At 45.4% G+C, this 21,921-nt stretch overlaps 1 pseudogene; it reads right to left on the bottom strand.

Moving 5' to 3' along the window:
* LOC123399041 overlaps nucleotides 1–21,474 on the bottom strand; it is a 42,023-nt pseudogene extending 20,549 nt beyond the window's left edge.
* Nucleotides 21,475–21,921: the final 447 nt, after the last annotated feature.

Below are 21,921 nucleotides of genomic sequence, written 5' to 3'. Positions count from 1 at the left end.
GCATCGGGCGGCAGCGACGGGCGGCGACGATGTAGTTTAATTATGTTTTTATTTCACTTTTGTACAAAATGTAATGAAAACTATGAATTTACTTCGAAATTGAATCAGTTTTGGCCGAATTTGTTTGTTTTCAAAAAATAGTTGGGGTGACCTTTGGGGGGCGACTGTGAACCTGAGCCCCCCCTCACGCCGATTTTTTTGTCGGCGCCCCCCAGGCGACGCTATTTCACGCCCCTGGGGGCGGGGGCAAACGATGGAGATGCTCTAAGCCCTCCGAGAATGCACAATTTCTTTTTATTTTCAGAAAAATCCATAAACTCGAGAGCAACTAACTAAGGTTACCTAAACATTCTTATATACTACATACTACATGTACATACTCTCCGATTTGATAGATACTGCAGACAACATACAAAACACAAGTGATGGTAACTACCACCTGGTGGATTTTTAACACCCGGTGACTATGCCACCTCTCTAGGTGGTAGTGCCATACCATCTTATATTCGTTCAATTCATGCCTTGTGATCCATGCAAACACTATGTTATCATCATTTCTTCATCAGAATTCAGTTAATGAAGCATGCTAATGATCACACTAATATGATTTCAACAGAGTATGTGTCAAACTAGTGGTATCAAAATGTCAGATCATGAATACTTCACCAAAAAGATTCCCTAAGAGTACACACAATAATATTACTTGCTATTTTTTTGTAATACTGCAAAAAAGAATGATTGTTGATCAAGACTTATATTCCTAAAATAAATTATCCATAAACTCCAAAAAGATTTCACCAAAAAATGTCATTAGGTAAACACAACATCAACTTTTAACATTGTTACTCCTTAGTGCTAAGAAATTATCTCAGTGTTGTTAGACAAATGAAACACTAAAAGAATGGTAAGCCTAAAAGATGCTACACGTGTCTCAAAGCAAGATCAAACGGAAGCCAGATCTCAAAGCAAGAGCAATGCCCGGGGTGAAAAGTGTTGGAAATATGCCCTAGAGGCAATAATAAAATGGTTATTATCATATTTCCTTGTTCATGATAATCGTCTATTGTTCATGCTATAATTGTATTAACAGGAAACAGTAATACATGTGTGAATAAATAGATCACAATGTGTCCCTAGCAAGCCTCTAGTTGGCTAGCTCGTTAGTCAATAGATGATCATGCTTTCCTGGTCATGGGCATTAGATGTCATTGATAACGGGATCACATCATTGGTAGAATGATGTGATGGACAAGACCCAATCCTAAGCGTAGCCCTAGATCGTATTGTTCATATGCTAAAGCTTTTCTAATGTCAAGTGTCTTTTCCTTCACCGTGAGATTGTGCAACTCCCGGATACCGTAGGAGTGCTTTGGGTGTATCAAACGTAACAACGTAACTGGGTGACTATAAAGGTGCACTACGGGTACCTCTGAAAGTATCTGTTGGGTTGGCACGAATCGAGATCGGGATTTGTCACTCCGTGTGACGGAGAGGTATCTCTAGGCCCACTCGGTAGAACATCATCGAGCTCAATGTGACTAAGGAGTTAGTCACACGATGACGTGCTACAGAACGAGTAAAGAGACTTACCGGTAACGAGATTGAACAAGGTATAGGTATACCGACGATCGAATCTCGGGCAAGTTCTATACCGACACACAAAGGCAATTGTATACGGGATTGATTGAATCCTTGACATCGTGGTTCATCCGATGAGATCATCGTGGAGCAAGTGGGAGCCACCATGGGTATCCAGACCCCGCTGATGGTTATTGGCTGGAGAGGTGTCTCGGTCATGTCTGCATGTCTCCCGAACCCGTAGGGTCTACACACTTAAGGTTCGATGACGCTAGGGTTATAGGGCATTGTTATACGAGGTTTTCGAAACTTGTTAGGAGTCGTGGATGAGATCCCGGACGTCACGAGGAGCTCCGGAATGGTCCGGAGGTAAAGATTGATATATAGGACGGATGGTTTCGGACACCGGAAGTGTTTCGGGCGTCACCGGTAATGTACCGGGACCACCGGGACCACCACAGGTGGCCCCGGGGGTCCACCAAAAGGGGGCAACAACCCCGGGAGGCTAGATGGGCCAAGTGGGGAAGGGAACCAGCGCCTAGGTGGGCTGGTACGCCCCCACTCAGCCCATGGCGCAGGAAGAGGGGACAGGGGGGGGGGGGAACCTAGCGCAGGCGGGCCTAAGGCCCGCCAGAGGGGTGCGCCACCCCTCCTCCCTGCCCTGGCCGCCGCACCTCCCATCTGGGGGGGGGTTGCCTCACCACCTAGGGTGGGAACCCTAGGGGTGGCACCCCCCTCCCCTCCTCCTATATATAGTGGACACTTTTGGGCTTTTGGAGACAAACTTTTGCCTCTCCCTCGGCGCAGCCCTGCCCTTCTTCCTCCTCCTCTCTGCCGATGCTTGGCAAAGCCCTGCCGGGAGACCTCGTCTCTCCATCGACACCATGCCGTCGTGCTGCTGGAGTTCTTTCCCAACCTCTCCCTCCTCCTTGCTGGATCAAGGTGTGGGAGACGTCACCGGGCTGCACGTGTGTTGAACGCGGAGGTGCCGTAGTTCGGCACTAGATCGGAATCACACCGCGATCTAAATCGCTGCGAGTACGACTCCATCAACCGCGTTCTAGTAACGCTTCCGCTTAGCGATCTTCAAAGGTATGAAGATGCACTCACCCCTCTCTCGTTGCCATAGGAAGATCTGAATATGCGTAGGAATTTTTTTGAATTTATGCTACGTTACCCAACAGTGGCATCCGAGCCAGATTTTCTATGCGTAGATTCTATGCACGAGTAGAACAGAAAAGGTTGTGGGCGATGATTTTTCAATTGCTTGCCGCTACTAGTCTTATTCTTTTTCGGCGGTATTGTGGGATGAAGCGGCCCGAACTGACTTTACACGTCGCTTACGTGATACTGGTTCCACCGACAGACATGCACACCGTGCATAAAGGTGGCTAGCGGGTGTGTGTCTCTCCTACTCTAGTCGGATTGGATTTGATGAAAAGGGTCCTTATGAAGGGTAAATAGCTTTGGCATATCATCGTTGTGGCTGTCACGTAGGTAAGAAAGCATTCTTGCTAGAAACCCAAATCAGCCACGTAAAACTCGCAACAACAATTAGAGGACGTCTAACTTGTTTTTGCAGGGTTTGACATGTGATGTGATATGGCCAAAGTTGTGATGTTGCATGTATGATGTATGATATGATCATGTTATTGTCATAGGTTTCACGACTTGCATGTCGATGAGTATGACAACCGGCAGGAGCCATAGGAGTTGTCTTAATTCATTGTATGAGATGCAACGCCATGTGCTTACTACTTTTACTTCATTGCTAACAATTAGCTATAGTAGTAGTGATAGTAGTAGTTGGCGTGACGACTTCATGGAGACACGATGATGGAGATCATGGTGTCACGCCGGTGACGATGATGATCATGCAATGCCTGAAGATGGAGATCGAAAGAGCAAAGATGATAATGGCCATATCATGTCACTATATGATTGCATTGTGATGTTTATCATGTTTTTAATCTTATTGCTTAGAACGACGGTAGCATAATAAGATGATCCCTCTTAAAATTTTGAGAACGTATTCCCCTAAGTGTGCACCGTTGCGAAGGATCGTTGTCTTGAAGCACCACGTGATGATCGGGTGTGATAGATTCTAACGTTCGCATACAACGGGTGTAAGCCAGATTTACACACGCGAAACACCTAGGTTGACTCGACGAGCTTAGCATGTACAGACATGACCTCGAATACAAGAGACCGAAAGGTCGAACATGAGTCGTATGGTTGAATACGATCAGCATGAAGTTGCTCACCATGGTGACTAGTCCGTCTCACGTGATGATTGGACACGGGTTAGTCAACATGGATCATGTATCACTTAGATGACTAGAGGGATGTCGATTTAAGTGGGAGTTCATACTTAATTTGATTAAATGAACTTAACTGCATGAACTTAGTGTAAAAGTTGTCTTTATAAATATTGTAGGTGGCCAACGTCAACCTCAATTTCAACGCATTCCTAGAGAAAAACAAGCTGAAAGATGATGGTAGCAACTATGCGGACTAGGTTCGCAACTTGAAGCTCATCCTTGAAGCAGATAAAAAGGCTTATGTCCTTGATGCGCCGCTAGGTGACCCTCCCGCTCCCGCAGTAGCCCAGGACATTCTGAACGTCTGGCAAACGCGGAGTGATGACTACTCTCTGGTTAGGTGTGGCATGTTATACAGTTTAGAAACGGGGCTCCAAAGGCGTTTTGAGCAACACGGTGCATATGAGATGTTCCAAGAGCTGAAGCTAGTTTTTCAAGCTCATGACTGTGTCGAGAGATATGAAGTCTCCGACAAGTTCTTTAGCTATAAGATGGAGGAGAACAGTTCTGTCAGTGAGCACATACTCAAAATGTGTGGGTTACACGGTCGTCTGACTTCACTTGGAGTCGAACTTCCGGATGATGCTATAATTGACAGAATCCTCCAGTCTCTCCCACCAAGCTACAAAGGCTTTGTGCTTAACTACAACATGCAAGGGATGGAGAAGACCATTCCTGAGTTGTACTCGATGCTCAAGTCTGCAGAAGTAGAAATCAAGAAAGAGCATCAAGTGTTGATGGTCAACAAGACCACTGGTTTCAAGAAGAGCAAGGGTAAGAAGAACTTCAAGAAAGACGACAAAGCCGTTGCCGCGCCCGGTAAGCCAGATACCGGGAAGAAGAAAAAGAATGGAACCAAGCCTGAGACTGAGTGCTTCTATTGCAAGGGAAAGGGTCACTCGAAGCAGAACTGCCCCAAATACTTAGCGGACAAGAAGGCCGGCAACGTTAAAGGTATATGTGATATACATGTTATTGATATGTACTTTACCAACGCTCGTAGTAGCTCCTGGGTATTTGATACCGGTGCTGTTTCTCACATTTGCAACTCAAAGCAGGAATTGCGGAATAAGCGGAGACTGGCAAAGGACGAGGTGACGATGCGCGTCGGGAATGGCTCCAAGGTCGATGTGATCGCCGTCAGCACGTTACCTTTACATCTACCATCGGGATTAGTTTTAAACCTTAATAATTGTTATTTAGTACCAGCTTTAAGCATGAACATTGTATCAGGGTCTTGCTTAATGCGACACGGCTACTCATTTAAGTCAGAGAATAATTGTTCTATTTATATGAGTGATATGTTTTATGGTGATGCTCCGCTGGTGAATGGTTTATTCTTGATGAATCTCGATCGTGGTGTTACGCATATTCATAGTGTGAGTACCAAAAGATGTAAAGTTGATAATGATAGTCCCACATACTTGTGGCACTGCCGCCTTGGTCATATCGGCGTTAAGTGCATGAAGAAGCTCCATACTGATGGACTATTAGAGTCTCTTGACTTTGAATCATTTGACACATGCGAACCGTGCCTCATGGGCAAGATGACTAAGACTCCATTCTCACGAATAATGGAGAGAGCAACCGACTTATTGGAAATAATACATACTGATGTGTGTGGTCCAATGAACGTTGAAGCCCGCGGTGGCTATCGTTATGTTCTCACTCTCACCGATGATTTGAGTAGGTATGGGTATATCTAGTTGATGAAGCACAAATCAGAGACATTTGAAAAGTTCAAGGAATTTTAGAGTGAGGTCGGGAATCAACGTGACAGAAAAATTAAGTGTCTACGATCTGATCGTGGAGGAGAATATTTGAGTCACGAGTTTGGCACACACCTAAGGAAGTGTGGAATCGTTTCACAACTAACGCCGCCTGGCACACCGCAACGCAACGGAGTATCTGAATGCCGTAATCGCACCTTATTAGATATGGTACGATCTATGATGTCTCTTACCGACTTACCGCTATCATTTTGGGGATACGCATTAGAAACTGCAGCATTCACTTTAAATAGGGCACCGACTAAATCCGTTGAGACGACACCGTATGAACTATGGTTTGGCAAGAAACCTAAGTTGTTGTTTCTTAAAGTTTGGGGCTGCGATGCTTATGTGAAGAAACTTCAACCAGAAAAGCTCGAACCCAAAGTGGAGAAATGGGTATTCATAGGATACCCTAAGGAAACTATTGGGTATACCTTCTATCTTAGATCCGAAGGTAAAACATTTGTTGCCAAGAACGGATCCTTTCTAGAGAAAGAGTTTCTCTCGAAAGAAGTACTCCCTCCGGTCCTTTTTAGTCTGCATATTAGGTTTGTCCAAAGTCAAAGTATCTCTACTTTGACCAAATTTATAGAAATATGTATCAACATTCATAATCCCAAATTAATATTGTTAGATTCATTATGAAAGGTAGTTTCATGATATGTATATTTGGTATTGTAGATGTTGATATTTTTTAATATATACTTGGTCAAACTTTGTAAAGTTTGACTTGACCCAAATCTAATATGCAGAGTAAAAAGGACCGGAGGGAGTAAGTGGGAGGAAGGTAGAACTTGATGAGGTAATTACACCCCCTCTCGAACAGGACAGTAGCGCAGCGCGGGAAGTTGTTCCTGTGGCGCCTACACCAACTGAAGAGGAAGTTAATGATAATGATCATGAAACTTCGGATCAAGTTACTACTGAACTACGAAGGTCCACGAGGGCACGCTCCGCACGAGAGTGGTACGACAACCCTGTGATGGAAATCATGTTGTTAGACAACGGTGAACCTTCGAACTATGAAGAAGCGATGGCGTGTTGGAAATATGCCCTAGAGGCAATAATAAATTAGTTATTATTATATTTCTTTGTTCATGATAATCGTTTATTATCCATGCTATAATTGTATTGATTGGAAACACAGTGCATGTGTGGATACATAGACAAAACACTGTCCCTAGTAAGCCTCTAGTTGACTAGCTCGTTGATCAAAGATGGTCAAGGTTTCCTGACCATAGGCAAGTGTTGTCACTTGATAACGGGATCACATCATTAGGAGAATCATGTGATGGACTAGACCCAAACTAATAGACGTGGCATGTTGATCGTGTCATTTTGTTGCTACTGTTTTCTGTGTGTCAAGTATTTGTTCCTATGACCATGAGATCATATAACTCACTGACACCGGAGGAATGCTTTGTGTGTATCAAACGTCGCAACGTAACTGGGTGACTATAAAGATGCTCTACAGGTATCTCCGAAGGTGTTCGTTGAGTTAGTATGGATCAAGACTGGGATTTGTCACTCCGTATGACGGAGAGGTATCTCGGGGCCCACTCGGTAATACAACATCACACACAAGCCTTGCAAGCAATGTGACTTAGTGTAAGTTGCGGGATCTTGTATTACGGAACGAGTAAAGAGACTTGCCGATAAACGAGATTGAAATAGGTATGCGGATACTGACGATCGAATCTCAGGCAAGTAACATACCGAAGGACAAAGGGAATGACATACGGGATTATATGAATCCTTGGCACTGAGGTTCAAACGATAAGATCTTCGTAGAATATGTAGGATCCAATATGGGCATCCAGGTCCCGCTATTGGATATTGACCAAGGAGTTTCTCGGGTCATGTCTACATAGTTCTCGAACCCGCAGGGTCTGCACACTTAAGGTTCGACGTTGTTTTATGCGTATTTGAGTTATATGGTTGGTTACCGAATGTTGTTCGGAGTCCCGGATGAGATCACAGACGTCACGAGGGTTTCTGGAATGGTCCGGAAACGAAGATTGATATATAGGATGACCTCATTTGGTTACCGGAAGGTTTTCGTGCATTACCGGAAAAGTTTCGGGCTCATCGGTAGTGTACTGGGAGTGCCGGGAGGGGTGCCGGGGACCATCAGGAGGGGTGTCACGCCCCAAGGGGTCTCATGGGCTATGGGAAGAGATAAACCATCCCCTAGTGGGCTGGAATAAGTTCTCACTAAGGCCCATAAGGTTTGAGAAGGAAAAAACACAAGGTGGAAAGAGTTTCCATGTGGGAAGGTGGAATCGTACTCCAAGTAGGATTGGAGTAGGACTCCTCCACCTCCAATTTTGGCCAAACCTTTAGGTTTTGAGGCTGCCTCCTCCCCTCCCTCCCTCCTATATATAGTGGGGTTTTAGGGCTGATTTGAGACAACTTTTGCCACGGCAGCCCGACCACATACCTCCACGGTTTTACCTCTAGATCGCGTTTCTGCGGAGCTCGGGCGGAGCCCTGCTGAGATTAGATCACCACCAACCTCCGGAGCGCCGTCACGCTGCCGGAGAACTCATCTACCTCTCTGTCTCTCTTGCTGGATCAAGAAGGCCAAGATCATCGTCGAGCTATACGTGTGCTGAACGCGGAGGTGCCGTCCGTTCGGCACTAGATCGGAGCGGATCGTGGGACGGATCGCGGGACAGTTCGTGGGACGGTTCGCGGGGCGGATCGAGGGACGTGAGGACGTTCCACTACATCAACCGCGTTCACTAACGCTTCTGTTGTGCGATCTACAAGGGTACGTAGATCGGAAATCCCCTCTCGTAGATGGACATCACCATGATAGGTCTTCGTGCGCGTAGGAAATTTTTTGTTTCCCATGCGACGTTCCCCAACATGGCAGGCCCAGATTCCAACAAATGGCTTGAAGCTATGAAATCCGAGATAGGATCCATGTATAAGAACAAAGTATGGACTTTGGTGGACTTGCCTGATGACCTGCGAGCCATAGAAAATAAATGGATATTCAAGAAGAAGACTGATGCAAACGATAATGTAACCGTTTATAAAGCTCGACTTGTCGCAAAGGGTTTTTGAAAAATTCAAGGAGTTGACTACGAAGAGACTTTCTCTCCCGTAGCGAAGCTGAAATCAGTCCGAATCATGTTAGCGATTGCCGCCTTTTATGATTATGAAATTTGGCAAATGGACATCAAAATAGTGTTCCTTAACGGGAACCTTAAGGAAGAGTTGTATATGATGCAACCAGAAGGTTTTGTCGACCCTAAGGGTGCTAACAAAGTGTGCAAGCTCCAGCGCTCCATCTATGGACTCGTGCAAGCATCTCGGAGTTGGAACATTCGCTTTAATGAGGTGATTAAAGCGTTTGGGTTCATACAGGTTTAGAGACAAGCCTGTGTGTACAAGAAAGTGAGTGGGAGCTCTGTAGCTTTCCTCATACTGTATGTGGATGACATATTATTGATGGGGAACAATACAGAAATGTTGGAGAGCATAAAGGCCTATTTGAACAAGAGTTTTTCAATGAAGGACCTTGGAGAAGCTGCATACATATTAGGCATCAAGATCTATAGAGATAGATCGAGACGCCTCATAGGTCTTTCGCAAAGTACATACCTTGACAAGATATTGAAGAAGTTTAATATGGAAAACTCAAAGAAAGGGTTCTTGCAAGTTTTGCAAGGTATGAGATTGAGTAAGACTCAGTCGCCGACCACGGCAGCAGATAGAGAGAAGATGAGTTCTGTCCCCTACGCTTCAGCCGTAGGCTCTCTAATGTATGCCATGCTGTGTACCAGACCTGATATAAACCTTGCCATAAGTTTGGTAGGGAGGTACCAAATTGATCCCGGTATGGAACACTGGACAGCGGTCAAGAATGTCCTTAAGTACCTGAAAAGGACTAAGGAAATGTTTCTCGTTTATGGAGGTGACGAAGAGCTCGTCGTAAAGGGTTACGCCAACGCCAGCTTCGACATAGATCCGGATGACTCTAAGTCACATACCGGATACGTATATGTTCTGAATGGTGGGGCAGTGAGCTGGCGCAGCAGCAAGCAAGAAGTCGTGACATCATCTACATGTGGAGCGGAGTACATAGCTGCTTCAGAAGCGGCTCATGAAGGAATTTGGATGAAGGAGCTCATCACCGACCTTGGAGTGATTCCAAGCGCGTCGGGTCCAATGACACTCTTCTTTGATAACACTGGGGCCATTGCCATAGCCAAGGAGCTCAGGTTTCATCGGAAGACGAAGCACATCAAACGCCGCTACAACTCCATCCAGGACCATGTCCAGAGTGGAGTAATAGATATTTGTAAAGTACACACGGATCTGAATATTGCAGACCCGTTGACTAAACCTCTTCCACGAGCAAAACATGATCAACACCATAATGCTATGGGTGTTCGATACATCACAATGTAACTAGATTATTGACTCTAGTGCAAGTGGGAGACTATTGGAAATATGCCCTGGAGGCAATAATAAAATGGTTATTATCATATTTCCTTGTTCATGATAATCGTCTGTTGTTCATGCTATAATTGTATTAACAGGAAATAGTAATACATGTATGAGTAAATAGATCACAATGTGTCCCTAGCAAGCCTCTAGTTGGCTAGCTCGTTAGTCAATAGATGATCATGGTTTCCTGGTCATGGGCATTAGAAGTCATTGATAACGGGATCACATCATTGGGAGAATGATGTGATGGACAAGACCCAATCCTAAGCGTAGCACTAGATCGTATTGTTCGTATGCTAAAGCTTTTCTAATGTCAAGTGTCTTTTCCTTCGACCGTAAGATTGTGCAACTCCCAGATACCATAGGAGTGCTTTGGGTATATCAAACGTCACAACGTAACTGGGTGACTATAAAGGTGCACTACGGGTACCTCCGAAAGTATCTGTTGGGTTGGCACGAATCGAGATTGGGATTTGTCACTCCGTGTGACGGAGAGGTATCTCTGGGCCCACTCGATAGAACATCATCATGAGCTCAATGTGACTAAGGAGTTAGTCACACGATGACATGCTACTGAACGAGTAAGAGACTTACCGGTAACGAGATTGAACAAGGTATAGGTATACCGACGATCGAATATCGGGCAAGTTCTATACCGACAGACAAAGGCAATTGTATACGGGATTGATTGAATCCTTGACATCGTGGTTCATCCGATGTGATCATCGTGGAGCAAGTGGGAGCCACCATGGGTATCCAGACCCCGCTGATGGTTATTGGCCGGAGAGGTGTCTCGGTCATGTCTGCATGTCTCCCGAACCCGTAGGGTCTACACACTTAAGGTTCGATGACACTAGGGTTATAGGGAATTGTTATATGAGGTTATCGAAAGTTGTTCGGAGTCCTGGATGAGATCCCGGACGTTATGAGGAGCTCCGGAATGGTCCGGAGGTAAAGATTGATATATAGGACGGATGGTTTCGGACACCGGAAGTGTTTCGGGCGTCACCGGTAACGTACCGGGACCACCGGGACAACCGGAGGTAGCCCCGGGGTTCCACCGAAAGGGGGCAACGACCCCGGGAGGCTAGATGGGCCAAGTGGGGAAGGGAACCAGCCCCTAGGTGGGCTGGTGCGCCCCCCACTCAGCCCATGGCGCAGGAAGAGGGGAGAGGGGGGGACCCTAGCGCAGGTGGGCCTAAGGCCCACCAAAGGGGTGCGCCACCCCTCCTCCATGCCCTGGCCGCCACACCTCCCATCTGGGGGGCTGCCGCACCACCTAGGGTGGGAACTCTAGGGGTGGCACCCCCCTCCCCTCCTCCTATATATAGTGGGCACTTTTGGGCTTTTGGAGACAGAACTTTGCCTCTCCCTCGGCGCAGCCCTGCCCTTCTTCCTCCTTCTCTCTGCCGGTGCTTGGCGAAGCCCTGTCGGGAGACCTTGTCTCTCCATCGACACCACGCCGTCGTGCTGCTGGAGTTCTTCCCCAACCTCTCCCTCCTCCTTGCTGGATCAAGGTGTGGGAGACGTCACCGGGCTGCACGTGTGTTGAACGCGGAGGTGCCGTAGTTCGGCACTAGATCAGAATCACACCGCGATCTGAATCGCCACGAGTACGACTCCATCAACCGCGTTCTAGTAACGCTTCCTCTTAGCGATCTTCAAAGGTATGAAGATGCACTCACCCTCTCTCGTTGCTGGTCTCTCCATAGGAAGATCTGAATATGCGTAGGAATTTTTTTGAATTTATGCTACGTTACCCAACAAAAAGTACATATTTTACCTTAAGAAGCACAACTTGGAAAAATACACTTTTAGAAGAAACACATATTTTGTTTTGTGAGAAGCACAGTTATGCTTCTCACAAGAAATACAAGTGCTTTCAGGCTTAGTGTTTTTCTTCATTTTTTCGTATTTGTCTTTTATTGATGTTTATTTATTTATTTTGTTGGGTACTCATTTTTTCTTCTGCTTTTTGTTTGTTGGGTGATTTTTTTTCTGTCCAAAGCTATTAACACGGGTCTAGTTCGAAGACCTTGAATGGAGGAATTCAACGGTGAGAACAGTTCAGGTTTTGAACTCACAGTTTTATAGACAAAATGTTTTAAATAAATGGATCTACGAAATCAAAGAAAACTTTCAAGGTGCAACAAATGAGGCATTGGAGTGCGTCACTTGTCAACATTTGAGAAGATGGGAAGTGACCTTAGCTGGGATAACCTTTGACTAAGATTTTGCATAATCCCCCATTTTGAACTTGAACTTCTGGGGAGGGGCCTAATGGTGTCACGACCATTCTATATAAAAAGAATAAACTTGTAGTTTATTTTAGGGTCGTAGGCGGAAAATGGCTACTATGTACTCTTTTTTTTATTTACTCCACATACTAGTTTTGTCTTGAGTCATACTTCACAAACACTCACCAAGTTTATACAAAAAAGTTATTAAAATCTTTGTAAGCTCATTATTATCTATACAATCTACACTATATCGGTAGTTTGTGAAATGAAAATGTATGACTATGTGTTGTTGTTTATGACTGTATGATGTTGTTTATAAGTATATGTTGGTGTTATAATCTATTTTTGTAAACTATGATTATATATTGTTGTTTATGATTATAAGTTGTTCAAATTATTGATTTGCAAACATGGCTAATTTTACCCGCGGGGTATCCATCTACCCTGTCGGGTAACGGGTATGGAGAAAAATTGCATCCGTTGATGGATATGGGTAAGTGTGATGGATAAGCTCGGGGGGCACAGGTAAGGGTATGGGATGGATCAACCCATACCCATGCCCTGCGGTTGCCATCAAACTCACATCTTCATAAAACGCATGCTCCATGATCGCCCATACCCCTTCGGCTCGCTAAAAGGCCATGGGCTAAAAGTGGCTGGTGCTAGCTGGGTGCTCTGCTGGGTCTGACTAAGTTTAGGCCCAGTTAGCTTAAGAAATAGGTTTTCCAATTATTTATTTGCACATAGAATAGATTTGGCAAAAACTAATCCAAATATTTTTAAGAAAAAAATGCCAAGAATTCCTAAAAATAAATATTGTTACGTATAGCTTAGTGAACATTTATTCCTGCTCAAATTAATATGTTATAAAATGCATTTTGTATAGAACCAATTTGGGCAATAATAACAACTCCCTAAATTGTTTTCCAGGCTTTATAAAATGCTCAAAATGTTTCATAAACTCTAAATAAATATTCTAAACCATTTCCCTATTATTTAATTTCAAGAAGTCATATTATCTTCCCTCATTTGGCTTTCTTTATAATTGGAACACCATTTGAATATTTCAAGTCCAAATGAAACTTCAAACACAACCGAAATCCAAATGGATAGGAAAGTCATTTTGTCCCATCTCTATTTAAAATTTAAGTAGCTCATTAAAAGTTTAAAACTCCACTCAAATTCAAACAATATCACAACAAAACAATCAAAATTACTTAATGATACAACATTCGAAAATTTAGAAACTTAGGATGTTACACGTGCAAGTAAAATTTGAAAAGTCACTATGCCATGGATTTTACATCATAAACTACAAATATGACTTGCTATATTGGAGTCTACGTGCCCCACATAATTTACCTATATATATGTGGGTGAAGAATAGTTATTGTTCATCCAGTTCTATTTTCACATCATTGCGCCGTAATTTTACGTTTCATAATTATTTTCTTATTTCATATGTAAAAAGAGACTATAATAAAAATATATAGTCATCGTAAAAAATATTTTATATCACGTAAAATTATAAAAATAAAACATAGTGTAAAATATACATGAAATACGATTTTTCTGGTCTTATGATTTTTATTTTTATTTTTATGTTAAATTTTACATGATGGATTAATATAATGGTAACTATTTTTATTTTAAATGTAATTTATTTACGAAACAGTCGTAAAATTATTTGGATAAAGAATAACTTATATTCTGCACCGTGTATGATGAACATATATTTGCTGATACTTTCCTGATTCTGATTCGTAATCGCCCAGTTTTTGTACCACCGAGTACCGTAGGCAATGCTAGCTAGCTAGCTATATATATATACGCACGTGCGCGCGCGCAGAGCCGCGCGTAGACGACGAGGCGTCCAGCACGGAGGAGTACCGTGCAGTGTGCACGCAGTGCAGTACCACTCCATCACTGTCTGGCTGGATGGTTGGTGGCGCCGTTGATCGTAGTATTGTGGTGGTAGTAGAGACTAGACTACGTACCGGAGCATCAATCGCGTCGGCATCGTCTTGCATGCGTCGCATTCAAACCGGCGCTCAGAGGCAGCGTCCCCGCGAGTTATGGGAATTTATGGCCGCGCAGCAGCGGGCAGCGCCTCAGCTCGGGGAAAAAGGGCCTTTTCCGGGCGCACAGATCTCGACGTGGAAAGTCTCCAGGGCTAGATGCCGCTGCTTGCTAGGCAGGCTCCCTGCTCCTCCTCGGTTCTTTAAGAATGAAAAAACCTCGCGTCGTTTCCGTGCGGGTCACTCATCACGGCAGCGCCGCTTGCGGCCCCTGCGGCCCCCGTCGCCGTGGGGGCGCCGAATCATTTCGCAATCGAGTAGCGCTGGACTGCGCCCGGGCGTCGTGTCCGTCGTCGCTCTGACAGCGTTGACGTGGCCTCTCCAAGCAGCAACCATGGTCACCAGAGTCGTCGCAGGCTCGGCTCTTTCGCCAGTTACCCGCCGCCCCTTTCGGTTTCTAGTATATTTAGCAAATATAATAAATACTTACGTAAGAGCAATTTTAAGGGATCGACCCAAGCGGATAATAGTTTTGTTTGTTTTTTGTCCGTTTGGAACGGCCGTCCGGCCAGCGTTTGTCCTGTTTTAGATTTGCGTCGGCACTGTGCCCAACGCGTCCACCCATATGTGCCGGCGTGACCGGATGACTGCCTTATTTCAACAAACAACTTATTTTACATTATTTTTTGCATTCACACATATAGTCAAATAACATAGTTTTAATCGAATAAAATAACGTAGTTTTAGAAGTCGAATGAAAAAGATACATCTATTGGTTGTCAACATGAGCTCACATATGTTCAACCAAATCATTTTATAATTACACGTGAGTTTCTCAATCACGCATGTCATGATGAAATTGAATGAATTATTCAAACGTTGCCACTCCGTCATTTTCACACATAACATTCTCATCTTGAAACTGAAACCCTTGATCGTACCGATATTCCGGACGCTCATCTTCTACGATCATATTGTGGATGATCACACAAACAGTCATCACTTCCCATAGTTTCTGCGTGCTCCAGGTATTAGCAGGATACCGAACGATGCCCCATTGAGGTTGCAAAACACCAAAGGCACGCTCGACATCCTTCCTAGCACTCTCTTGCTCTTGGAAAAATCTTTTCCTCTTCTCTCCAACAGGATCGGGGATTGTCTTGACAATAGTGATCCACTGAGGATAGATACCGTCATCCAGGTAGTATCCTTTGTCGTAGTTGTGGCCATTGATAGTAAAGTTCATCGGTGGGCTGTTGCCTTCGACAAGCCTAGCAAACACCGGCGAGCACTGAAGCACATTGATATCATTGTGTGAGCTGGCCATGCCAAAGAAAGAGTGCCAAATCCAGAGATCTTAAGACGCCACAACCTCTAGTATGACAGTGCAAGCCCTAACATGGCCCTTATACTACCCTTGCCAAGCAGAAGGACAGTTCTTCTACTCCCAATGCATGCAGTCTATGCTGCAAAGCATCCCTCGGAAGCCCCTACTGGCATTCATCGCCAACAAATGGGCTGTATCTTCAGGAGTCGGCTCTCTCAAGTACTCAGGGCCAAACACAGCAATAACAGCCTTGCAGAACTTATACAGGGACTCTAGACATGTAGACTCGCTCATACGGACGTACTCGTCAATGAGATCACCGGGCACTCCGTATGCAAGCATTCGGATGGCGACAGTGCATTCTGATAACAGGAGAAAATAATCTTTCCAACGACATCCTCTTTGCACTCGAAATAGTCATCGCGGCCGACCACCCCCTCTCTATTACGGTTGAAAAGATGCCTACTCATGCGGAAACGGCGGCGGAATTTGTAATGTTTGAACAACGAATTTGTTGTATCAAAGTAGTCCTTCCAAAGAAGGAGATGCCCGCTCTCTCGGTTGCGATTCAACGCCGGAAGGTGGCCTAGAATGGAGCCACGGAACAACGGCCGCTGGCTATTGAGGTGGTGATGGACCAACACGGCAGCCAATATCTCCTCCTCGTCATCCGACAACGAATCATCGGATTTGCAAAGGAAATTTTGAAAGAAAAAAACTCGTGGGCGGAGTCTATTTTGTACCTTGGCAAACTGTCGAACAGCTTGCGGGTGTCAACGAAGGAGACAGCCGGCGAAGGGAGTGGCCGACATCCAACGAGCATGCCAATGAGGATCTGACTGGGGCGGCGAGGCGGCTTCTTGGTCACGGTCGCGGCCGACAGCTAGCAAAGTCACCGGATAAAATGGGTGGCGGCGTCGGCGACGAAGGGGGCGAGGGCGGTGAGGGTTGCTGTTGGATTGGGGGGCAATGTGCCACTGACCAGCTGGCCCTGGGGGAGGGGAAGGCGAGCGCGCACGCGTCCGTCTCGTGTTCGCGCTGACGCAAATCCGGTTCGAAAATGGACCAGGAATGGGTCGCCCGCGGACGAAAAGCGGACGCTCGTCCGTTTGGGTCGGCGCGTTTGGCCGACTTTTGTGTCCACGCCGACCCAAACGGACACCAACGGACGAAGTGGATCGTCGCGTTAGAGTTGCCCTAAAACACAGATAAAGAAGGCTAACTTGGTAAAAATACTCGGAGGAGGTGGGAGTCGAACTCACTACCTCTTTGTCCATCATCGCGTGTCTTATTCACCTGATGTGGTATCAAGTTGTGATTACAAAGAAGGTCGATACGTATTTGTACTTTGATATACGTGACGAGAACAATGAGTTATTCTTTCTTTTCTTACCATTTTTCTTTTTCTTTTTTACATTGTAATTTGTGCATCAGATACCTGATAACTCACGCACTGCGGATGCGGTAACTTTTTGACGCTAGGTAAAAAATTTGTTCTAAAACACCTAGATAAGTTATATGTAAAAGTATATGGTAATTATACGTCACGGACCTGATAAATCACTCACAAACACTGTGGTAACTTCCAAATCAAAAAATCGTTTGTTGTACAACATCCCGATAACATATCTGTAAAAAGAGCATGGTGATTTATACGCCATGAATCTGATAGCTCATGCACAAACATTGTGGTAACATTTTTTGGCCACATGAAAAGAAGTTGTTGTAACACAGCCCAATAGCTTCTCTATAAAGAGCATGTGAATATATACGCCATGAACCAGGTAACTCAGCCACAAACAATGCGGTAACTTTTGACGCGAAGAAAAAAGTTGTTGTAATACACCTGGGTAACTTCTTTGTAAAGAGAATGATAATTTATATGCCACGAACCTCACAACTCACGCACAACAACATTTTCTCCCAAGTAAAAAGTTACCGTGGTGTCTGTACCTAAGTTATCATAGTTGTGATGTGTATATCATCCTGATATTCATACAAAAGTTACCAAAGTTGTGTTTTAAACAACCTTTTTCTCTCATATTAAAGTTATCAGGGTGTTTGTACCCAAGTTATGAGGTTTGTTGTGTGTATATTATCATGTTATTTATACATAAGTTATCGCCGATGTGTCTTGAACAATTTTTTTCCCAAATAAAATTACTATGATATTCGTACCTTGGTTGTGAGGTAAGTGATGCGTATATTACCATGTTATTTTACTCACAAGTTATTACCATGTTATTTTACTCACAAGTTATTACCATGGTATAAAATTACTAGAGGTATGTTTTAACTAAATAAAAATTTCCAGGTCAAAGTTATCGCGTTGAATGCGCCTAAGTTATCTCGTCTGTGGTGCATAAATTAGATTATCATTCGGATCTGTCATAGAATTCATGCCCACTGGAAAATATCATTCTCGTTTTCAATAACTTTTACCCCAGGTCAAAAAAGTTAATGGGAGATGGTATGTGAGTTATCAGCTCTGTTGTGTATATATTACCAGTTATTTACACATGATTTATCGGGGGTGTTTTCAACAACTTACTTCTCGGGTTAAAAAGTTATCACGTCTAGGCTAAGTAAATTATCACCTATGTTGTTTATATATTAGCATGCTATGTACACATCAGTTACTGCGGTGTTTTCAAAAAAAATATCACTATGTCAAAAGTTATTGTGGTGTTTGTATGCGAGTTACCATCTCTATTGTGAATATAATTATCACATTATTATCATAGAGGTTATCAGAGGTATGTTTTTTCAAACAATTTTCATCCGAGGGGTCAAAAGTTATCATGGTATTTATACGTGTGTTATTACCTCTGATGTGCATATACAACCATGCTTTTTTATACCAAAGTTATCTGGGGATGTTTTTGAAGAACTTTTATCTTGGGATTGAAAAGTTACCAGGTTGTTTGTACATGAATTATCATCTATATTGTGCATATATTATTATGCTATTTACACAAAAGTTACAGCGTGTATGCATTTCTACACTCCCGTTCTCAACCCATGAATAATATGAGTTTGAAGCTTCTTTCATATCTCCCATAATTTCTTCGTAGTGGCCCCTTTCTGTTTTTCTATAAGTCAAAAAATTAACTTGTGTTTGTATGTGAGTTATCACTTTATTTTGTGTGCATTATCATGCTACTTACACAAAAGTTATCAAGATATGTTTTCCAACAACCTTTTTCCCGTTAAAAACAATTATTATGGTATTTGTATGTGAGTTGTCACCTCCATTGCGTGTATATTATCATGCTACTTACACACAAGTTATCGGGTATGTTTTTTCAACATCTTTTTTTCCGTTAAAAAAGTTGTTGTGATGTTTGCATGTGAGTTATCAGCTCTATTATGTGTAAATTATGGTGCTACTTACACAAGCTTTTTGGATATGTTTTAACAACCTTCTTGTTAAAAAAATACTTGGTGTTTATATGTGAGTTATTAGCTCTACTGTGTGTAAAAAATCAGGTATGTTTCAACGCCTCTTCGCCTCCCTCAAGGTCAAAGTTACCATGGTATTATATACGTACACCGTTGGTGTACACAAAAGTGCACTAAAGTGACATGAAAAATGCAACAATGACGAAATAGAGAACCCAATACTACATAGTAGTGCACTAGTAAAGGAATGTGTTTAAAAACGCATTACTAAAAGTAGGTCAAATAGCGTGACTGCAATTTACTTCGCACAATAACACGAGCTAGGTGAGTTGGTTGTTGGGGTTGAGTACAATCTGGTTGGTCCTAGGTTCGAATCCCAGGACTTCCTGAAAATAGCATTGTCAAATTGTAATAAACGTTGATAAAAAAACGGACTTCATGACAAGTGGTCCACACGGATAATAAAGTGTAACAAGTCAAACTGTGGCAAAAACTAAACACATGTCAACTAAACTATGACTCTCAAATTTTAGATTGGCAAAATGTGGCTTGGAACCAAACATCTCCTGTTATGACCGGCGTGCATTATAGCCGGAAGATGCCCACGGGCGCAGGCAGTTAGGCCTAATGGCGTAGGTAGTTATGGGTCTGGCCCAACTTATCGTTATTTTTATTAGGACCTAAAGGGATTATATAAACCCATGTAAAGATTTGTTTTGAGATTAAGAAGTAGCAATCATAATTGCTCGGCTTCTGCCGAGACCCCTAAACCCTAGCTACCCTTGCGGCCCTTCCCCCTCGCGCGATCATGGCGCCCCAGTGTCGTCGGTCGCGCCTCGAGCCTCGTCCTTGTTGGAGCCTTGCTCCTATCAATCTGGTATGAGATGTCTCGGGTGCGATCATGTCCACCAATCTGCCCACCGCCACCCTTCCGCCACCCGTCACCACCACACCGCTACCCTTGTCGGGGCTGATCGCATCTGCCGCCGGGACGCCACCAGGCTCCGCCCCCTTCGTCTTCACACCAGAGGAGATGATGGCTGCACTCCAGGAACTCGGGCAGGCGGTTGCGGGCATCCATACCTTCCTCCTGATACCCTATATATGCCCCGCAGCCCGCCCGGCTCCTTCACCCGCACCATGGCACCCCAGCAGCAAAGGCTGCCGCCACCGCCTCTGTCTCCACACTCCTATAGGTCACCGGTCGCCGACTTGGGGGCGTCTTCATGACCGGGGGTGCCCATCCACCAGGTACGGTTTCCCCCGTCACCATCGCTATTGCCGGCCTGGCTCGCAGAGTCCCTCAGGACAGTCTACACGACGGCCTCGGGCCAACCGTACTTGCGGCCGCCCGACACATCGCACCAAGCCGTGCAGTACGGAGGGTCCTCCAGTGCCACCAGCCCATACAATGGCACGGATGGACCCCTCTTCCATGGCGGCACCCTGATGCCCGCCTAGTCGGCTCCATCGTCCTTGCTATTCAGCGCGGAGGGTGCACACCCGCTTGCCATGCACGCCCAACCGCCGTCGAGATTCTCCAAACTGGACTTCGCCAGCTACGACGACACCGTAGACCGTGTGAACTAGCTCAACCAATGCGACCTGTTTTTCAGAGGGCAGCGCATGCTCGCGTCCGACCGCACCTGGATCACCTCATATCACCTCCGGGGAGCAGCCCGGACGTGGTAATACACCCTCGAATAGGACGAAGGCGCCATGCCACAATGGGAGTGCTTCCGCGAGCTATGATTTTTGTGCTTCGGGCCATCGGTCTGCGGGAGCCGGCTGGCGGAGCTTGTGCACCTGGCTTTCCCCTACACGGTGCAAGACTTCACCAACCGCTTTTAGGCGCTGGCGTGCCATGCCTCGGGCATCTCGGCCTGCCAGCGGGCCGAGCTCTTCATGGGCGGTCTGCTGGACCACATCCGCATGGACGTGGAGATGCGCGGACCACATATGGCCATGTACTATGCTCGAGCTTTCGAGCACCGCTCGGTGGCCATGCAGCAGGCCCCAACGTCCTGGTCCGCTCACCAGGCTCCCTTGATGACACCTCCTATTCCAGCACGACCTCTCCAGGCCCCCGCGGTGCCCAACACCGCGACTGCAGCTCGCCTGTTCCGTCGGCTAACACCGACCGAGCAACTCGAGCATCGTCGTCACAGGTTGTGCTACAACTGTGACGATCCATACGTTTCGGGCCATGTCTGACCGCGACTCTTCTACCTGGAGGTCGCGGACTACATCGAGGAGGACGCCGCCACTGTCGGGCTCGGTGACCTCGCCGCTCTGCTTCACACCGAGGTCGCCCCAAGGGACGCTTAGGCGAATGCCTTCGTGGTCCCCCTCCATGCTCTCGCGGCTATACGGACAGAGAAGACAATGCTGTTGTTGGTGACGATAAATGGTGAGAGCCTCTTGGCCCTGCTGGATACGGGCTCCACCCATAACTTCCTATCGGGGTCCACCATGTGATGCATGGCACTCCAACCGACTAGCGGGGGGGGGGGGGGGGGGAGCTTCGGATTACCATTGCAAACGGTGATCACGTCCATTGTCAGGGCATCGCCCGACAGGTTCCCCTCATCCTCGGCGACAAGCACATCACCATCACGTGCGTCAGCATAAACTTGGGATGCTTGACGTCATCCTTGGTGTCGATTTTCAGCGGACCCTCGGTCCCATCCTTTGGGGATTTCGACGCCCTGACGATGATATTCTGGCACATGGGTACCGTGTCCGGTGGGAGGGCGTCGGTGGCGCCGCCCCAGCAAGCCCCCAACCCCAGCTGACGACGAC

Source organism: Hordeum vulgare, chromosome 1H (genome assembly GCF_904849725.1).
Source record: "Hordeum vulgare subsp. vulgare chromosome 1H, MorexV3_pseudomolecules_assembly, whole genome shotgun sequence".
Lineage (NCBI taxonomy): Eukaryota > Viridiplantae > Streptophyta > Magnoliopsida > Poales > Poaceae > Hordeum > Hordeum vulgare.
The sequence above is the reverse complement of the archived record's forward strand: the minus strand, read 5'-3'. Positions and strand labels throughout refer to the sequence as shown.